Source organism: Prionailurus viverrinus, chromosome B1, assembly GCF_022837055.1.
Source record: "Prionailurus viverrinus isolate Anna chromosome B1, UM_Priviv_1.0, whole genome shotgun sequence".
NCBI classification, from domain to species: Eukaryota; Metazoa; Chordata; class Mammalia; order Carnivora; family Felidae; genus Prionailurus; species Prionailurus viverrinus.
The window spans coordinates 162642684-162661255 of NC_062564.1; the positions used below are offsets into that span (position 1 = coordinate 162642684).

The window sequence follows — 18572 nt, forward strand, 5'->3', positions numbered from 1 at the left end:
ACCCCAAGGAGCACAGCACATGATTGACAACTTACAGTAGGACCACAAGGTTGGAGGAAAGGAAGAAGCACTTCCCCAAACCCGTTTCTTGAAGAAAACAGGCAGTTCTGAGTCTGGGCAAACAAATAATATGCCACATTATAAGGATCACAAGATAACTTGTTTTTCCACATTGTAACTTCTCTGAAATCATGATCGAGGTGACATTATGTGTAATTGGCAATATTTCTCCTCTGTGAGCATTATATAAAATAGCGGTGCATCTTATTCAATGAAACATGGGCTTCCTGAAGGCACGCGAAGGTCAAAAGGAGAATAATAATAATAGCAGACAACGATAACGGTAGACGCGGCTGCCTGGATGGAAGAAAATGCCAAGGATCAAAACCTCAATACTAAGGGAGGGATACAGAGGTTAATGCTGTGCAGCACTGTCGTGTTTTTGTAGACAAAGCACCTGAGCTTCTGTCACTGACTCAGACAAGTTGCCTGGGGGAAATTGTTCTGCTCCTGGAGCCTTTGTTTCCAGCTTTGGAACTGACAGTTCGGTAGCTCGGCTCGCCTACTTCTCTGGAATGCTGTAAGGGCTAAAAGGTTGACAACCTGCTGAGTGTCGGTCTCTTACCTACCCTTCTGGTAGTATTCAGGACAGTCAGTGGGGCAATAGGGAGCTTTTGCAGCACTCACGGGTGCCCAAGGAGCCTCCTTTCAGGAGAGCTAAGTATTCCACGCGTCCTGGCTCTTTAACGTTCATGAGTCACTTTAGGAATACTTTATCTTCTTGCATCAGTCCTAATTGCTCAGAAAATAGCAAAGGGGCACCCGTGGTAGCTGCAACCCAAATGACTTTGCGGGCCCTCCTGCTGTGCCCTCCAAGTCTGTTCTCAAGATTTATCTCCACTCAGAATTAACTAGAAGGAGGGGGAGGAGGGGAAGAAAATGCTAAATAGCTGTATCATGTTACAAATTAAGTTCAGCTTCCACAATGGCGAAACACACTGGGTGCATATTAACCAGGCATTGTGTCGCAGAGTCTTTTCTGAGGGTGGTTTTTGGCTTTGTCTCTCCAAGTGTTTCCAGATCCAGCATCCTTGCAGCCTTTTCTGGAGAGATCCAAGTTTGGCTGAGACAAGTTGACTGAGTACATTCTCCTACTTGTTAATGCAAAAGGTCCCCCTGTTCCAAGCGCCGGGGAAGCCAAATGGGTCTAATGAGGCTGGAAGATAATATGGGGGGGGGGGGGGCTTGAGGTACATGTTCTCCCCAAAATACACTCTGGGGCAATGGGTTAGCATGTTGATGAGAGAGAACGTTAAGACCCAGTTACCAGCGATTGAGCAATTCTTCCCGAACGTCACCTTTCATGCTGCTGCCAGAGCAGGGCCATGAATTCCCAGCGAGTGGGCATCGTCGCACTGGCTTTCCATTGCGCAGTGGGGCTGTGGCAAGAAGGGGCAGCAACGCGTGAGGCACATCTATCTTGTAGACACAAGCCTGTGAGAAAAAGGGGCACATCATCCTCTATTCCAGGAGGAAGGTGAGCATCAGGACTGTAAAAGCTCTGCCCGTATTAAGACTGTGTTCCAGGGCTCCATGTAACTCTGTGACTGACATGCAGTGGCCGGAGTCCCGTGTCATTGACCGAATGACGCCTGACTCGTCTAAAGGACAAGAGATGCTGCTTCCTACGCGGGTCTGTAACCGCGGTGCACGCACTCTCCCATTCCATGGCTTCACGGACCATAGGGACATTTCTTCATCTCTTCCGTCGTTCATTCAACAGGTGTAATTACGGAGTGTGCCTACCATATGCTCAGCCCTGTTCGAAGCCCCGGGGAGGCAGCTGTAAACAAAGCAAATTAAAAAGGAAACAAAAAGCAACTCCCTCTTTATGAAGCCATGCTAGTGGATGTTGGTAGATTTGCCTCTCCGGCGCCCCTCCTTCGGTGCCAGCATGGGCAGGGGGGGGTGCTCCTTTTGGGAGCCATTCTCAGGCTTTGTGACGGAGACGAGGTTTATGAAACACTGGTGGCTGAGGCACATGTGAACTTGGGGCACTGCAGCCCCTTGGTCACAACCGTTAGAGCTGTTGGTGAAAAAGCCCGCTGCTTCACTTGGTGGGGTGGGGGGACGACTAGCTGGCGAGATGTGAGTCTAGCACTGTTGCTGGCCGTCGCTGTCACCACGCAGGGACACGTGCCTGGGAATGAAGCGGACACAGAGGAAAGCCAAGCTGAGAGATGGAGAGAGAGAGAAACTGAGAGAACCAGCATGTTTTCTACGCCCATGAGCCAACAGTTTCCATTTCCTATTAGACCAGTTTGAGTTGGGTTTCTGTTATTTGTTTTTTTTTCTTTTTTAATGTTTATTTATTTGAGGGGGGAGGGGCAGAGAGAGAAGGAGACACAGAATCCGAAGCAGGCTCCAGGCTCTGAGCTGTCAGCGCGGAGCCCGATGCGGGGCTTGAACTCACGAACTGCAAGATCATGACCTGAGCCAAAGTCGAATGCCCAACCGACTGAGCCACCCAGATGCCCCAGGTTTCTGTTATTTGGAACCAAGAGATGGCTGACAAATAGGATCCAGGGTGCTAGGTGAAGTCATGAGATAGGAGTTGGTTTTCTGTCGCTTTCTCTCTTCCTCATCAGTGCACACTCTACCCCCAAAAAACCCAGCCCACTGATGCTAAGGCCTAATCCTGGGACATCCCTGAGAGGTATTCCATTCCTTTAACCCATTGGACTGAACGTATGAATTTCCCCTGTTCTGTGACACTCCCCTGCTCCACTCACGGTGAGACCACATAGTGTGGAGGGAGCGGTCAGCGTTCCGAGGCCGATAGAGCAGGCTCTGAAACCTGTCTTTGCAATGTACCAGCTGTGTGGCCTTGAGTCTCGCTTTCAACATCCGCCAAATGGGAATCCCAGCCCCATCCTCGTGGCATCGTACATAGGAGGAGCCGCACGACAAACGGGTCTCCTCTTCTTTCCATTCTATCATTTCTCTCCCCTCACGACACTTAGCATGTTGGACATGTTGCGACAAACTGATCAAGCCACTGAGAGTACACGAGTGGAAAAAACAAACAAACCTGGGGGTCCCTAAGCAAGGGAAGGTAGCCCTGTACGAGGAGGTTCTATCCGGCTCAGGTCCCCGCCAAACTTGTCGGCCTTTTTCTCCCCTCCAGCCCTGAAAATTAACGCAGGAAATGTGAGTAGCGATAACAAGTAAAGCGTGTTTCTTTCCAGGGATATTTACATTTTTAACTGGAACAGTCTCTTTAACGTCAATGGATGACTCGGATGACTCTTAATTACAGGCGTTAAATGAGGGGGGGGGGGGTCGGAGAGAGACGGTTTACAGGCAGGGAGGGGCTGGCCAACCACACCAGCCTCCACCGTCGTGCTCAGTGGGTGAAGCCAGCACGGGGGGGGGGGGGGGGGGGGGGGGGGGCGGGGTGGGGACTGTCACTGTGTGCTCTGATCTCACCACGCTCCTCTCTGAGATAAGCCCGTGCGGTATGGGCTGCAGGGTCTGAACCCCCTTCCCCGCTGCAGTCATCCTGTGAGAAGCAAAGGCCTGTCCCGCTGCAGAAGTTCCAATCGCCTTCTCCCGGCTTTTCTGGTTGCTTGGTGGGCTAATGGGCTGTGTTCTGTCCATTAGACGCAGTGACTGGGACCCTGACACAAAAAGCAAGGATGGTGGAGCATGCTTCCGGGCAGTAGACCTGTCCACAACCTGTATGCAGGGGCAGCAGGGCCAGGGGGCTAATGGGGATGCCCAATGCCCTGCACCCCCAGGGTTAGGGGCGTAAGTGAGGTCCCTCAACAACAGGTGCAGAAGGCTTTTTGCTGGCTGCTTTCTGAATGCATGACCTCTTTGCCGGGTGCTCCCAATTTCTCAGCGACTCTGTGAATTAAGAACTATTATTTTGGTAAATTAATTTCTACATAAACCCGCTGGGGTAGATTTCCGTTGCTCGCAAATCCCAATCCTCATAAGCGCTAGTCCGTAAACGACTTCCAAATCTCCATCCCAGTCCCGACCTCTCCTATTTTCTAAACTTCTCGTCTTGTCTCGAGCCAAGAATCTCCAGTGATACCCGTTACTGCCAAATTTACTCAAGGTCACGAATTTCTTCCTGAATGTCAACTCAGTTTCGCGTCAATGGTGTCACTGGTGTCCTGGTCCCTCAGTAGTAATTAGTGTCCTATGAGTGTAATCCTTGACTCCTTTTTTTTTTTTTTTAACATCCTATACCCATTCTGTCCCTCAATGAGCCCCTCTAGTCAACAAATATTGATGGCATGCCTGTTAAGCCCCAGGTTCTGGGAGAGTGGCCGTGAGCCTGACAGATGCTGTCCGGCCTTCCAGGGAGGGGTCTGATCTACCTTTATACACAGATTCTACCTTTTTATATAGTTCCGCATTGCCTTGGGCTGTTTTTTTTTTTTTTTCATCATCCCTTTTGGTGCGTCTTCTTCTGAGGTATTTTGAATCACCTCACGTCTGTGGTCAGACACCCACGGCGGTTCATTACAGTGTTGCAAATCCAATTAGGACCTTGGATAATATGGCCTCGTAGGCCCCTGGCAAGCGCCTTTCTCGCCTCTCCATTGTCTCTTACTGAGCACGACACTCGATTTGTGCTCTCTCTTCTAAGACACCCTCTCAGCTCCAACCCCGGGTCCCCCTGAAACATAACAGGCCGTTCCCCACCTGGAATGCTTCTCTAACCCAAGTCAGACAGCAGAGTGCTCCTGGGAGGTATTCTCACAGCAGTGCCATCAGGCTCCAGATGCTCTAGATACCCCAGCATCTCCTAAGGCACACATATGATTTCCCTATATAGTTTGTGTTGTTTGCGTGCTTGACATAGTCGGGCGTTTTGAGTTTATACGTTAGTGCGTGTGTGTACATCGGGTATGTGTCTGTTTAATCTTTGAGACTGTAAATTCCTCGAAGGCACAGACTATGTCTCTTATTTCTAAGTCTCCTGGCGTGTAGTTAGAATGACAATGATAATATCGGTATTCGGTTGTTGCTTTATTGCTTACAAAGTGCTGTCACAAATATTACAAATGGCTCTCACCACAACATTTTGAGACGGTAATAGAAGAAACATGGAAGTTAAGACTTTAGGCTCTGGATCAGGCAGACCTAATGAAATCGTGACTCTACAACTTACTGTGGGCCTGTGCCTCAGTTTATTAATCTGTGAACAGGACATAAGGATGCCTATAGGATTGCTATAAGAATTAAAATAAGTCCAAGTAAGAAAAGTCCCTGGCACATAACACAGGCCCGGTTAGGAGTATTGTTATTGTTTGTTCAAGTAACCACCTTCATTTTACAAATGAGGAAAATGAGGCTGAGAGAGGTTAAGTAATTTGCTTCTGAACTTGAAATTGCCAAAAGACAGACCAGGCGATAGAACAGGCTCTAAAATGCCAAAGGCAGCACAGTCCCCAGTGATCTGTTAGGACCCCTGGCCATTCAAAACATCATATTGATTTATGTGTATAATAAATCGCTGGGAGAGCTGGGAGAGCTGGATGAACATTGCTCAAGTGTGTCACGATCTCACGATTCATGGGTTCAAGCCCCGCATCGGGCTCTGTGCTGACAGCTTGGAGCCTGGAGCCTGCTTCGGATTCTGTGTCTCCCTCTCTCTCCGCCTCTGCCCTGCTCATGCTCTCTCTCTCTCTCTCTCTCTCTCTCAAAAATAAACAAATATTGAAAAAAAAAAAAAAAGCTATAGCACCCCTTCCCAAGAGATCAGAAATGCTGAGTAAACACTTCAGGTGCTGGCTGCCAGCCCAATGCCGGCACAACTGGAGGGAAGCCACTGGAACACAGGACTCCTCTCTTGGGTCCTAAGTTAGACACTATTTTTTGTCTCATTCTTCTTCACTGGTGAGGAAAAAGGAGGGCAAAGTCCCCAGTGCAACATTTCCCAAGGAACCCATCCCATCCATAATCCATGCGTTCGTTGCTCTTGTGTTGTCGTGATATATAGAAAGGAACGAAACAACCAGTAGCAGAGAAAAACAACGCCATTTTTGAAAGCAAATGAATTGTCCACGAGGACATTCCAATTGGGAGGCCCATTCTGTGGGGTTGTGAAGAGAGCACAGGGCGTGCCCCAGCACTGAGCTGCGTGACCCTCGGACCGCCTACCCAGCCTCGGGGGCTCAAGTTCTTTACCCAAGCAATGGGGCTGATAAGCCCCATCACAGGATTATGGTGAGGATTACATGAGATTATACACATAAAGCACTTGGCATTATACCCAGCTGGTAACAGAGTCCAAGGTGGCTTTTTAAAATTCTGGGCTCTGCTCAGGGTCAGTCCTGGCTCAGTCCACCCAGCGATTACCGTGAACCTCAGCAACCCTGGGGTAGGGACATGAAAGAGTGCTCGGTGGCCGACAGCTCCCTACGACCTTAGGGGCCGCCTAGTCTGAGCACTTTACTGGTTTCGGAACACCCAAACCCCGAGGGATGTAGCTTACTGTGTTTTACTTTCCTTTTAAATTTTGACATACAGTCTTTCTACAATAAAGCGTGCAAATCTTAAGTGTGCAGCTCAATGGATTTTTACCCTGTGTACACCCTTATTGTCACCATCCCGATCATTATAGAACATTCTCATTACCCTCGAAGGTTTTCTCCCTGCCCGTTGCAGAGATAACCTACCTCCAGACATAACCACTCTTCTGGCTTCTATCACCTCAGATTTGGTTTGTTTATGGTCAGGGAATTTGTTGTTTTTTTTTTGTTTTGTTTTTTTTTTTTAATTTTTTTTTTCAACGTTTATTTATTTTTGGGACAGAGAGAGACAGAGCATGAACGGGGGAGGGGCAGAGAGAGAGGGAGACACAGAATCGGAAACAGGCTCCAGGCTCCGAGCCATCAGCCCAGAGCCTGACGCGGGGCTCGAACTCACGGACCGCAAGATCGTGACCTGGCTGAAGTGGGACGCTTAACCGACTGCGCCACCCAGGCGCCCCAGGGAATTTGTTTTTTAAAGAGGAAAATGAAAGCACTCGTGCTTTTAAATCACCTGCCACCACCACCAAGAACAATCTTGTTTTCACCTAAGGTTCTTCTGAGATTGGAAAAAGAAGTGGGAAGGGAAAAACCCAGGCTGGGGAGGAACATGGGGTTAGGAGAGGCGGAGCTTTGGGAAAGGGCAGTGGTAACGTGAGGGAAAGTCCGAGAGCCAGAGGGAAAACAATTCATGTAACAGAGGAGGTATTTACGGACTGGAAAGTGACTAAATGCCTCTGAGGAGCCCTGGATACTCTGACGCTCCATCCACTGACTGCCTGCAGACGCTCAAAGACCCTTTAAACTGACATCCGAGGGGATGGATTAAAGAAAGCCTTCTAGACGTGCCTGGGTGACTCAGTCGGTTAAGCTTCCGACTCTTGGTTTCCATTCAGGTCATGATCTCATGGTTTGTGGGTTTGAGCCCCATATCCAGCTCTGCACTGACAGCGTGGAGCCTGCTTGGGATACTCTCTCTCCACCCCCCGCCCCATCTCTCTCTCACTCCTCTGCTGTGCCCTCTCTCTCTCTCAAAATAAATAAACTTGAAAGAAAGAAGAAAGAAAGAAAGAAAGAAAGAAAGCCAGCCTTCTAGGTAGAAAGTCAGTCTGCCAATTGCCTGTACAGATAAGCACCTGAAAACAAGGTCTGAAAACAAGCCTCAGGGGTGGAGGGGGTTGGCTCCTGGGAGGGATGAGGTGTCCAAACTTCCCAAAGAGGGGAAAGAGGAGGGAGAAAGAAGGCTGTCCCAGACAGTGCGAGTATGGCTGGTCATGTTCAAACAGCTCCATGCAATATTTAGGCTTCCAGATAATCTTCCCTTGTTAAACGGTGAGGGGATTACATTAACTGGTCATGATTCCTCTGTTGACACTCGGATTATCTGTGCTGATAGAAGGGAAGGAAGGCCAGCCTCTTAGCCTAGGTGGCAGGGGGAGAATGTGGCCAGGGACCGCACTGGGCTGGGCTGGGACAATGGAGGGTCAGGGTCATCCGAGCCAGCTCAGGGAGCCATTGTGAGACCTATCGGGAAACAGAGCTCCCTCCACAACTCGTTTTTCTTCTCAACCCAGCCCCCGCTGAGAAGGAGCTCTGAGCAGTCAAACTACAGATTACCCTGGGCCAAACTTCAGGACCTCTGGCCACCGGGGAGGGATCTAAGCAGTGGCCAAACACAATTAGATTCAAGTTATAAAATGGAATTAGCCTGAATATAGGGGAAGCTACAAAGTCAGTAGTTTGACTGATGGCTCTTTTGTATTTTCACTTCCTTCCCCCTGACTGCATCCGCAAAGCTGCAGGAACACTGCAGCACGCTGTGCAAAGTCTCTTGTGTCTATATATCTTTAATGCAGGAGATTTGAAGCATGCCCCGCAATATGCTCATCTGTTTATAAATTGCATACACGGACGCCTCTGCCGGTGTATTCTGTGCAGGAAAAACAACAAAACGAACATTTGGAGAAATGAGGTGAAAGATGAAATAAACAATACCATTAAACTGATTTTACTCTCCACCGTGCAAAAATATTTTGCTTTAATCACAAAGAATTAATATGTCTTAGCAGGAGTCGCGGTTTAGTAAATCTTTAACCTGTTATGCTAAAACAGCTTGATGAGCCGGTTCTGGCCGGTTTTAAGCGAAAGCTTAAGAGAGTTTAAATCTTGGTTTTCAAGATTGTCAGAGCTGACAAAGTTCCTTCACCGAGGGACATAGAGACAAAAGAAGAGATGAACCCCTGGCTGGAATCAGTAAATCACACTAGTTTATTTTTTTAGTCTCATTTGTAAATTATGCAGACTGTGTTGAAATTTGGCCAGGAAATTTCTTTTTTTTTTTAATGTTTATTTATTTATTTTTGAGAGAGAGAGAGAGAGAGAGAGAGAGAGAGATTGAGAGCATGAGCAGGGAGGGGCAGAGAGAAAGGAAGAGAGAGAATCCCAAGCAGGCTAGATCACTGTCAGCGCAGAGCCTGATGTCAGGCTCGATCTCACAAACTGTGAGATCATGACCTGAGCCAAAAACAGGAGTTGGATGCTTAACCAACTGAGCCACCCACGTGCCTCCGGCCAGGAAATTTCCGTCTTCCTTGATGTTTGTATCAGTTGTTCTTACAAAGTGACCTTGAACCACTCTTCTCCTGTTGGTACTTTTAACAAATGAATTCAGAACCCACTAGAACTCTTTGGAAGTTCTTTACAAAGGTTAGAAAATTACATTTTCAACTTTTTAAAGAGTGCTGACATGTGGCACATTTATACTATTTGCACCAACAGATGAAAAATTCGAACCATTTTCAAAATGCTGTTCTCATGTGTAAGTTTCCTTAGAAAGGCTTTCTTGTTAAAATGTCACCTTTACCTTGAGGGGACAGATGAAGTACGCCTGTTGTTTCGAAAAATCTGCTTTGTAACATTTGTCGCCATAGTAAAGGTCTGCAAACACAGAACGGTCCTTTCTCGTAAGAGATGAATGTGGAACGTACCCTTAAGTTTGACAAATCTATTCAGAGCTTTTCCGTAACCAATCAGGGGTTCAAAATACTTTCATGATCACTCTCCGTGTCCATAGAAAGTATTGCTGATTCTACTGTCTAAGATACCATGGCAACCAGGCATGTGTGAATGGCAGTATCTCTCAATATCTGAAAAGGATGGGAGGTGAGGGCACCGTGGCCAATGCTCCGCCGTGGAGAACTGCTCTCTATTTCCAGGGAGTCTCCCATGCTGTGTGACAAGTAACCCTTTGACATTCAGGCTGAGGGTACCAGTGATAATCCACATAATACATTTTTGTTTTGTTTTTGGGTGAAAAATAAATGTCTACAGAAGCTTCAAATGTCCCAGTGGCTCACTCTCCACTCTGGAAACGTGTTGCTCTTAAGTTGGCTTAACTCTGAATCCGTGTAGTTCATCACTCTAGTTGTGAGACTTTGGGGACATTTTATAACCTTTGCTCTGCATAGGTTTCCTCTTCACGCTTGGGATAATGGCAATACTGACCTCATAGGATTGCTATGAGGATCACATGAGATCGTACATGAAATCTCTTAGCGTGGTGCCTGGTGTGATGAAAAGTGGCTATGATAATGCTTGTACTTCAGGTTCCATTAATCATGAAGCCACTTTAACCAGATTTTGCCTGAGTCAGCCTGAGAGAATCTATCATTCCTCCCCACCTCATTCCTTCCTCTATCCCAGGTCTGACTTTGGACTTGGCAAATATACCTCATTGGATCTCATACATGAGATCCAATTCAGCAATAGTAGTAGCTTGGAGCACTGGGTCCAAAAGGACTGTGATGTTGAGTCTAAGTTCAACAGGGGGTGGGGAGGGAGGGGTAGTGCTGTGATTGATTACTAATGTCTGCCATGGGCACAGGAGGAGATAGTAGGGAGAGTCCCAGATACTACTGATCTTGATCTCCCTTCTGGGTACCTTCGGGACCCGGAGAGTGCCTTGATCATCCTTACATGACCAGTCCCTGGCATAGTGTCTGCAATATACCAAGAAGTCAAACAAGGTTTGTTGAATAAAATGAACATATAAACAAAGGGTTCTACCTTGTCTGTTACTACCATTGCTTCCATTAGCTTGAAGGAAATTATCGTTTTCTAAAAGAGGTTTGATCATAGAGAGCTGCCCGGGGGTTTTCAGAGCAGGTATGACCAGGTACCTCAGGTTGAAGAAGGGGCTATGGAAGGTGAGCTGTGGAGAAAGGTGAGCCTGAGGAGAGCAAAGGAGCAGGATGTGGGGAAAGACCACGTAAAGCTTATGGGGCACAAACTGAAGTCTGGCAAACTGTAAGTCCCATTATAACCAAAGTGACTGTCCTAAATTCTGTGAATGGAATAAAGGAGCGTTATGTATGCTTTTATGCCAGTACTTTAAAAAATTGTTGGATAACAGATACAAAAACATTTCCATGCATGTAAGGGGCTTAAGAATCACAGGGGTAGGGGCACCTGGGTGGTTCAGTCGGTTAAGCATCCAACTCTTGATTTCAGCTCAGGTCATGATCTCACAGTTCAAGCCCCACATCAGGCTCTGTGTTGCCAGCACGGAGCCTACTTGAGATTCTCTCTCTCCCTCCCTCTCTGCTTCCATTTTTCTAGTCCATTTCACCACCTCACTGCCAATGTGCCACGGAGATGATCTTGTCTTTTCAAACTATAGAACTATAGTAAATTGACATGATAGTTGACTCTTGAACAACGTAAGGGTCAGGGTTACCGACCCCTTACATGGTCAAAAATCCGTGTATAACTTTTGACTCCCCCAAAACTTAAATACTAACAGCTTGCTGTGGATCAGAAGCCTTACTGATATCATAACCAGTCAATTAACACATATTTTGTATGTTATATGTATTATATCCTGTATTCTTATAATAAAGTAATCTACAGGAAAGAAAATGTTGTTAAGGCAATCATAAGAAGAGAAAATACGTTTACACTATTGTACTCTATTTATCAAAAAACATCTGGGTATAAGCAGACTCACGCAGTTCAAACCCAGGTTGTTCAAGAGTCAACTATAATTGAATTTTAGATGTTTAAAACATTGGTCATACCCTCTTAAGTTAAGCCAAGTCTCTTTGGGTATTATAAAACTTGAACTGAGAATGACTATAAGCTGTGCGTATCCATATAAAGCAAATGTGTCGTTATACATGTACATTATAATTAATGTAAAATTATAATTTAATGTCTGCCATTTACTGTGGAGTAATGTTCATCATTCACTGTAAACAGGCAACAGAAAACACCCACTCGAGTTGTTAGGCATGCCTTTGATTTCCTGACTCTTTTATGCCTGGCTCCGTAAATTAAATCGCCGAGCGTACTCATCTAGAGGAGATTTTCTTGTTATTTGTTTCCTAATGAACATTAGTCAAGCCTTGACTAATGTTGGATATGAAGTTACACATTAGCCACGTATTAAACATTGTCTACTGTGTCTATAGAATGTAACTGTACAAGGTGAGCTTCTTTTGGCATTTGAGAGAGCCCAGTAAATAGCATTTCTCTTCCAGGATCAAGTTCAGAGCCAACTGAAATATCAGACAAAAGAATAAGGCAGCCAAGAAACTAAATCACCTTTTTCTCCCACGGATGGAGCGGATATTACAGAATGTGGCTTATATATGCAACCAGACTCCAGAATTAGGCAAAGCAGCCGACACAGTCATAGACAGGTGTAGATGACCACGGACACGGAACGTAAAACACAGCTGAGCACGGAAGCACGTGCGCACCTGCGGAAGAGAAGGCGAGCTGGGCCCCGGGTCCGGCATCACCTTCCAGAGTCCCCAGTCAGGTGAATCCCTCCTCACACCTCTTTTCCAGTGTGGCCCTGTAGCCTTGAAGTCGTGCAGGGGGACAGTGCCAGATTCAAGAGAAGGATGGTGGAAGGTCGTCAAAACACCGAATAAGGTCAAATCATGCAGGAAATATGATATTACTCATTTGAGTAGTAGATTCGAATGTAGGCTCCGTGACGGCCAAGAAATTTTTTTCTGTTTGTTCTCTGCTATCTTCTCAGTGCTTGGGAAGATTGCTTGGCACATACAAGGTGTCCAACGAGTATCAGTCAAGTGAACAAAGAGGGAGGAGAAAGTGAGCAGGCAGAGAGGGGAAGCAAGAATATTACCCATGTGACACTCCCTCCTCGTGGAGAAAAATGGCCTTCCCCACACATCTAGAAGATATTTTCAAAGTCATAACATCTGTCCTGGGAGAAATCGTTTTGGTTTTTTTTTTGTTTGTTTTTTCGTTTTGATTTGGCAACCTTGCCATCACGTGATACCGCCGAGTTATTTGTGGTTATGGACAAAGAATGATATTATTTACTGATCTTTCTTGAACATAATGTTAAGCGCCAGGCACTGTCCCACATGTTTGATGAGTATCAACCTCCCTGAATTTCGTAGCAATCCTGTGAAATACGGAGCATTACTAGCCCAGTTTAGGGATGTACAAAAGGACAGCGCCAAGTGGAACAGAAAGTCAGATCCAGACTCTTGAGTCCCTGAGCTCATCCTGTTAACCACTACCCTTTATTTCGCTCTTGAATCACACCTTTGTCGCTCTCACTCATGTGTGAGCACACACCTGTCCTTTGCAGAGTTATCTTATTTTTGTGGGATTTAGTTTCCACATCTGTAAAAAGGTGGTAACACTGCTTACTCAATGCAGTGGGGCTAAATAAAATAATGACTGTTGGGGCGCCCGGGTCGCTCAGTCGGTTAAGCGTTTGACCCTTAATTTCGACTCAGGTCATGATCTCACGGTTCGGAGGTTCAAGACCCTCATTGGGCTCTATGCTGGCAGTGTAGAACCTGCTTGGGATTCCCTCTCTCTCTCTCTGCCCCTCCCCTGCTTATGTTCTCTCTCTCTCTCTCTCTCCCTCTCAAAATAAATAAATAAACATTAAAAAAAAATAATGACTCTCAAGCACTTAGCACAATGCCCGGGACATAGTGAATGATTTATAAATAGCTGTCACTGTGTCCATCATTAATATTGACCTTGCCTCTCTCACAAAGCCTTTGTGTCAGGCCTCATATACGTCCATCTAATGGCCACCCTTGGGTCAGGTGCCCACCCAGATCCCGTGAGCTCCAGCAGGAATGATGGGCTCCCATGTCCGTTTTCTGTCTGACAGTACTACAGACTTGGTGGGTACTGAGCTCTGCTTCTTCTCGAACACATAGTCCGGACTTTCTTCCCATGGCCAACTCTGACCATTGGTGGGTCTCACTTTCCATTTTATAAAGGCGGCCAACACCTGCCCTGCCTCAATCGTCGGGGAGGTCAGAAAAGTGCACACCGTGTTTTCTGTGAAGGAGAAGGGCCTGTGACAAGCCATACGGCTGTGTGGGGGGGTGCAGAATGCACCTGTATGGAATAAGCTCCTTTTGAGTTCCAGGAGAGTCCACAACCTGCACTCCTCTTCCCTGACCAAGTTGTGAACCAGCCGTGATATAAGGCAAAAGAGCAAAGCAGCCCGGACCCCAAAACGTCGCCCCTGTTTACTGAGAAAGCCGATATGGAAGAATGTGGCTTACGTGCAGGCTTCCGGAGATACTGAATTCCAAAAATAGGTAAACCAACCTACCCGGTCAAAGACGGTACTGGAACAGTGAGTCCCTGCAGGGGTCAAGAGTATCCAACTTAAAGGAGAGGATGTTTGTAAGGGCATAGGTCTTGTGCCCCAACTAATGTGAGCTACTCTTGTTATCACTAAGGGATTTGGCCAAATCCAAATGAGGGAGCGTGGCGTTGAGAGGAACATCATACGACCTGCCACTGGTTTCCTAGGCTGAGGAGTAATGTCCCCACGTCTGACGTGGAGGACCTTGAATGCCTTGAACCTAAATTTTCATTGATCCTGGAGGAAGTCAAAGAAAAGTCAGGTTGTTGGGGCGCTCAGGGGGCTCAGGTCACGATCTCGCAGTTCACGATGTTCCAGCCCCGCGTCGAGCTCTGTGCTGACTGCTCGGAGCCTGGAACCTGCTTTGGATTCTGTGTCTCCTTCTCTCTCTACCCCGCCCCTGCTCACACTCTGTCTCTGTCTTAAAATTTAAATAAACGTTAAAAAAATTTTTTTTTAATTAAAAAAAAAAAGAGAAAGAAAAATCAGGTTATTATGGTGAAGAAAGCCCAGACCCCTCCCCACGCACTTTCCCCCTAAATCTCTACGAGAAGCAAAAGCTCCAGAAATGTACAGGAAACTTTTTGGGACATGTGATTCCAAAAAACCCACTCATCATCAGGAGTCATTAGGGTGAGTTTCAGGCTTTTTTTTTCTAGCAAGCTTTTGAGGTAGAATTTCTGGTTTTTTCCTTCCTTCCTTCCTTCCTTCCTTCCTTCCTTTCCTTCTTCTTTAGCTAAAGAGCTGTGAGAAGTAGACGGCCTGGTGCCAGAAAGGCGCCAAAGTGAATTAACGCTGACTCCCCTGAGGGAAAATGTAAAACTGCTAACAACTTGTTTGCAAAGGTGGGAGAGGTGGAAAGTGTAAGCCTAATGTTCCCCACAAGCTGCGGCTTGCTTTTCAGAGAGGAGAGTGTTCTCAAGAGTTCCAAAATACACCGTGCACCTGCCATCTGCCTGCTGGCCAAGTTCATCCGCCCTCCCTCTGAATTGCAGCGCCTTTAGAAAAAAGCCTCAAGACTGTGTCTCATCTCCTGCGTGGGGTGGTTGGGACTTGTTAGCTGTTGAGCATTTTCTCTTGCTGCTGTGGGCACCACATGACCTGATAGGGCAGAATCTGCCTGGAGGAGATGTCACAGGCAGGTGGGTAGCAGGACGGGAATACGGGATGCTAGGACCCCTGACGACCCTATTCACAGAATTGCTTTCCACCCAGAGTCATTTTATATACTCAATTCACCTCACAGCTCTGAGGTCTATCAAAACTGATCTTGTTTCCTTACTCATTTATTTTATTGTCTGTCTTTCCCACAAGAATAGGAAGTCTCATGAGGACGGGGTCTCCTCATCTGTTACACCCACCTCTGCAATGTCTATGTTGAGGACAGAGCCTGGTTCATAGTAATCAGGAAATAAATGTTTGCGGAAGGAAGGAAGGAAGGAAGGAAGGAAGGAAAGAAGGAAGGAGGCAAAGAAGGAAGGAGGGAAGGAAGGAAGGAAGGAGGGAGGGGAGGAAGGAGGGAAGGAAGGAAGGAGGGAAGGAAGGAGGGAGGGAAGGAAGGAGAGAGGGAAGGAAGGAAGGAAGGAAGGAAGGAAGGAAGGAGGGAGGGAAGGAAGGAAGGAGGGAGGGAAGGAAGGAAGGAAGGAAGGAAGGGAGGGAGGGAAGGAAGGAAGGAAGGAAGGAAGGAGGGAAGGAAGGAAGGAAGGAAGGAAGGAAGGAGGAAAGGAAGGAAGGAAGGAAGGAAGGAAGGAAGGAAGGAAGGAAGAGAGGGAAGGAAGGAAGGAAGGAAGGAAGGAGGGGAAGGAAGGAAGGAAGAAAGGGAAGGAAGGAAGGAGGGGAAGGAAGGGAAGGAAGGGAAGGAAGGAAGGAAGGGAAGGAAGGAAGGAAGGAAGGAAGGAAGGAAGGAAGGAGGGAAGAAAGGAAGGAATCCTGTCTTACATGCTCTTTTTACAGAAGAGAAGACAAAACAACGCAGTGACTTGCCTGTAGGCACACAGGTGGTGGATGAACGTGGCCTAGCACCCAGTTCCTCAGACTCTGAGCACCTTCTCGTTCCCCAAGGCCTTCGGGCCTTTCAATCAAACATCACCTTGTCAGGAGGCCCGCCCTGGCCACCCAGGGCAACGCCATACCCCCTCCACCCAGCCAACATTTCACATCCCCTTCCCAGCTCCGTTCCATGCTCCCCCCCTCCCATGAGCACTTACCATGACTCTGTAGATCTTATCTTGCCCCTTGTCTGTCCCTCCCTGGAGGATGTAGGCTGCGGTGAGGACAGCCACTTTTGTCTGCGTGTCCCCTGCTGTGCCCCCAGCACCGAGCATCATTCCAGACACACAGTAAATAATAAATATTGGCTGCTGAGGAAAAAATGAGCAGGACTATGGTCCTCAGCCTTCAAGGACGCAGCAGGATACGGTCTCCGTAGGACGGATGTGATTCGAGTGAGTGGCAAGTAGATGAAATTCTGAAACTCACCTTGCGTTCTTGGTACCTTGGCCTTTGGACAGGTTTGCCTGGGTCTCCAATCTCCCATCTCTGCAATGGGATTACATAAAGATTAAATGATGCCATTTCTCTAGACCCCTCAGCATGTGTCTGGCATACAGTTGGTGCTCAATAAATGGGTTTTCCCTTGCTCTTCATCTGCCTCTGTGAGGACCCACAACAGAGTCCTAGACCTAAGAATCCAGGGAAAACACAGGCAGCCCCTTGAAGTGAGTGCTGAGAGGTGGAGATCAGGAGCGAAGGGGAGCACACAGGGGGACCTGTGACATAGCACCTTCCGACTACCCTTCACGGTTTGCCTGGGCCCTGGCGTGCGGTGCACTTGACTCTGAGGACCGAAGGCGGTCTGTTAATTATGGTGAAAGGAAAAGCACTGACCGGCTGGGATTTCCCCGCTGTTCTGGAAGCATCTGCAACTGTGCTATAGGGCAGGAGGCGGGTCTTATGAGAAAGAGGGCGTGAGGCCGAGGGCACCTCCCCACACTCATTCCCAGGACAGCCTGCCTCCTGTCTTCCTATTTCGTGGCCTAGGCTGTCACGTGACCAGCGAGATGCCAACCGAAATGGCAGGTCGGGAGCTTCCCGGGCCATGTGTTGCTGTTTTCTGTCCAGGGCTCTGCCCACTGGCACTGACTTGTGGCCCGTTTGATTCCTCTGTGGGTACAGCTGAGTCACAGGAAGAGAGAAGCCATCTGTGGAGACATAGCAGCGGGTGTAGGACATCCCCAGACCCCTCCCCACCCTCCCCCTCAAGGGTTTCCTGTGGGAGGCAATGTTTGCACCGTGGTTAAGGCACTGGTTTCTCTTCCCACCTCTGTCACTTGCTGGTTGGGGTGGGTCACTTCTTGAATCTCACTTTTCTCATCGATAAAATGGGAACACTATACTAACTATAACAGTAACAATAGCTACTTCGTGGGATTGTTGGGATTTAAAAAACATTTTTTTTAGCGGTTTTATTTTATTTTTTGAGAGACAGAGCGTGAGCAGAGGAGGGGCAGAGAGGGACGGAGACACGGAATCCGAAGCAGGCTCCAGGCTCCGAGCGGTCAGCACAGAGCTCGACACGGGGCTCGAACCCACAAACCGCGAGATCATGACCTGAGCCGAATTGAGCCACCCAGGCACCCCAGATTGTTAGGGATTTTAAATGGGATGATCCATGGAAAGTGTCTGGCACATAGCAAGTGCTCAATACTTAGTAGCTACTGCCATTGCTATTGGTGCTGGGGGCACAGCAGGGGACACACAGACAAAAGTGGCTGTCCTCACCGCAGCCTACATCCTCCAGGGAGGGACAGACAAGGGGCAAGATAAGATCTACAGAGTCATGGTAAGTGCTCATGGGAGGGGGGGGAGCATGGAACGGAGCTGGGAAGGGGATGTGAAATGTTGGCTGGGTGGAGGCGGTATGGCGTTGCCCTGGGTGGCCAGGGCGGGCCTCCTGACAAGGTGATGTTTGATTGAAAGGCCCGAAGGCCTTGGGGAACGAGAAGGTGCTCAGAGTCTGAGGAACTGGGTGCTAGGCCACGTTCATCCACCACCTGTGTGCCTACAGGCAAGTCACTGCGTTGTTTTGTCTTCTCTTCTGTAAAAAGAGCATGTAAGACAGGATTCCTTCCTTTCTTCCCTCCTTCCTTCCTTCCTTCCTTCCTTCCTTCCTTCCCTCTCTTCCTTCCTTCCTTCCTTCCTTCCTTCCTTCCTGCAACAAACATTTATTTCCTGATTACTATGAGCCAGGCTTTGTCCTCAACATAGACATTGCAGAGGTGAATGTGACAGATGAGGACCCTGTCCTCCTGGGATCTCAGATTCCTGTGGAGAAGACAGACAATAAATAAGTGAGTAAATAAGAT

General features: G+C 47.7%; 2 long non-coding RNA genes across 2 annotated transcripts; both read right to left on the bottom strand.

Moving 5' to 3' along the window:
* Positions 1-2035: 2035 nt before the first annotated feature.
* Positions 2036-4181, bottom strand: LOC125163294 (uncharacterized). The gene is made up of 3 exons (XR_007151384.1): positions 3490-4181; positions 3092-3189; positions 2036-2200 (listed from the first exon to the last, which is right to left on the bottom strand). It is a non-coding gene; the product is annotated as an uncharacterized LOC125163294 (long non-coding RNA).
* Positions 4182-16605: 12424 nt separating this feature from the next.
* Positions 16606-18345, bottom strand: LOC125163293 (uncharacterized). The gene is made up of 3 exons (XR_007151383.1): positions 18273-18345; positions 17095-17408; positions 16606-16746 (listed from the first exon to the last, which is right to left on the bottom strand). It is a non-coding gene; the product is annotated as an uncharacterized LOC125163293 (long non-coding RNA).
* Between the last annotated feature and the right edge of the window lie 227 nt (positions 18346-18572).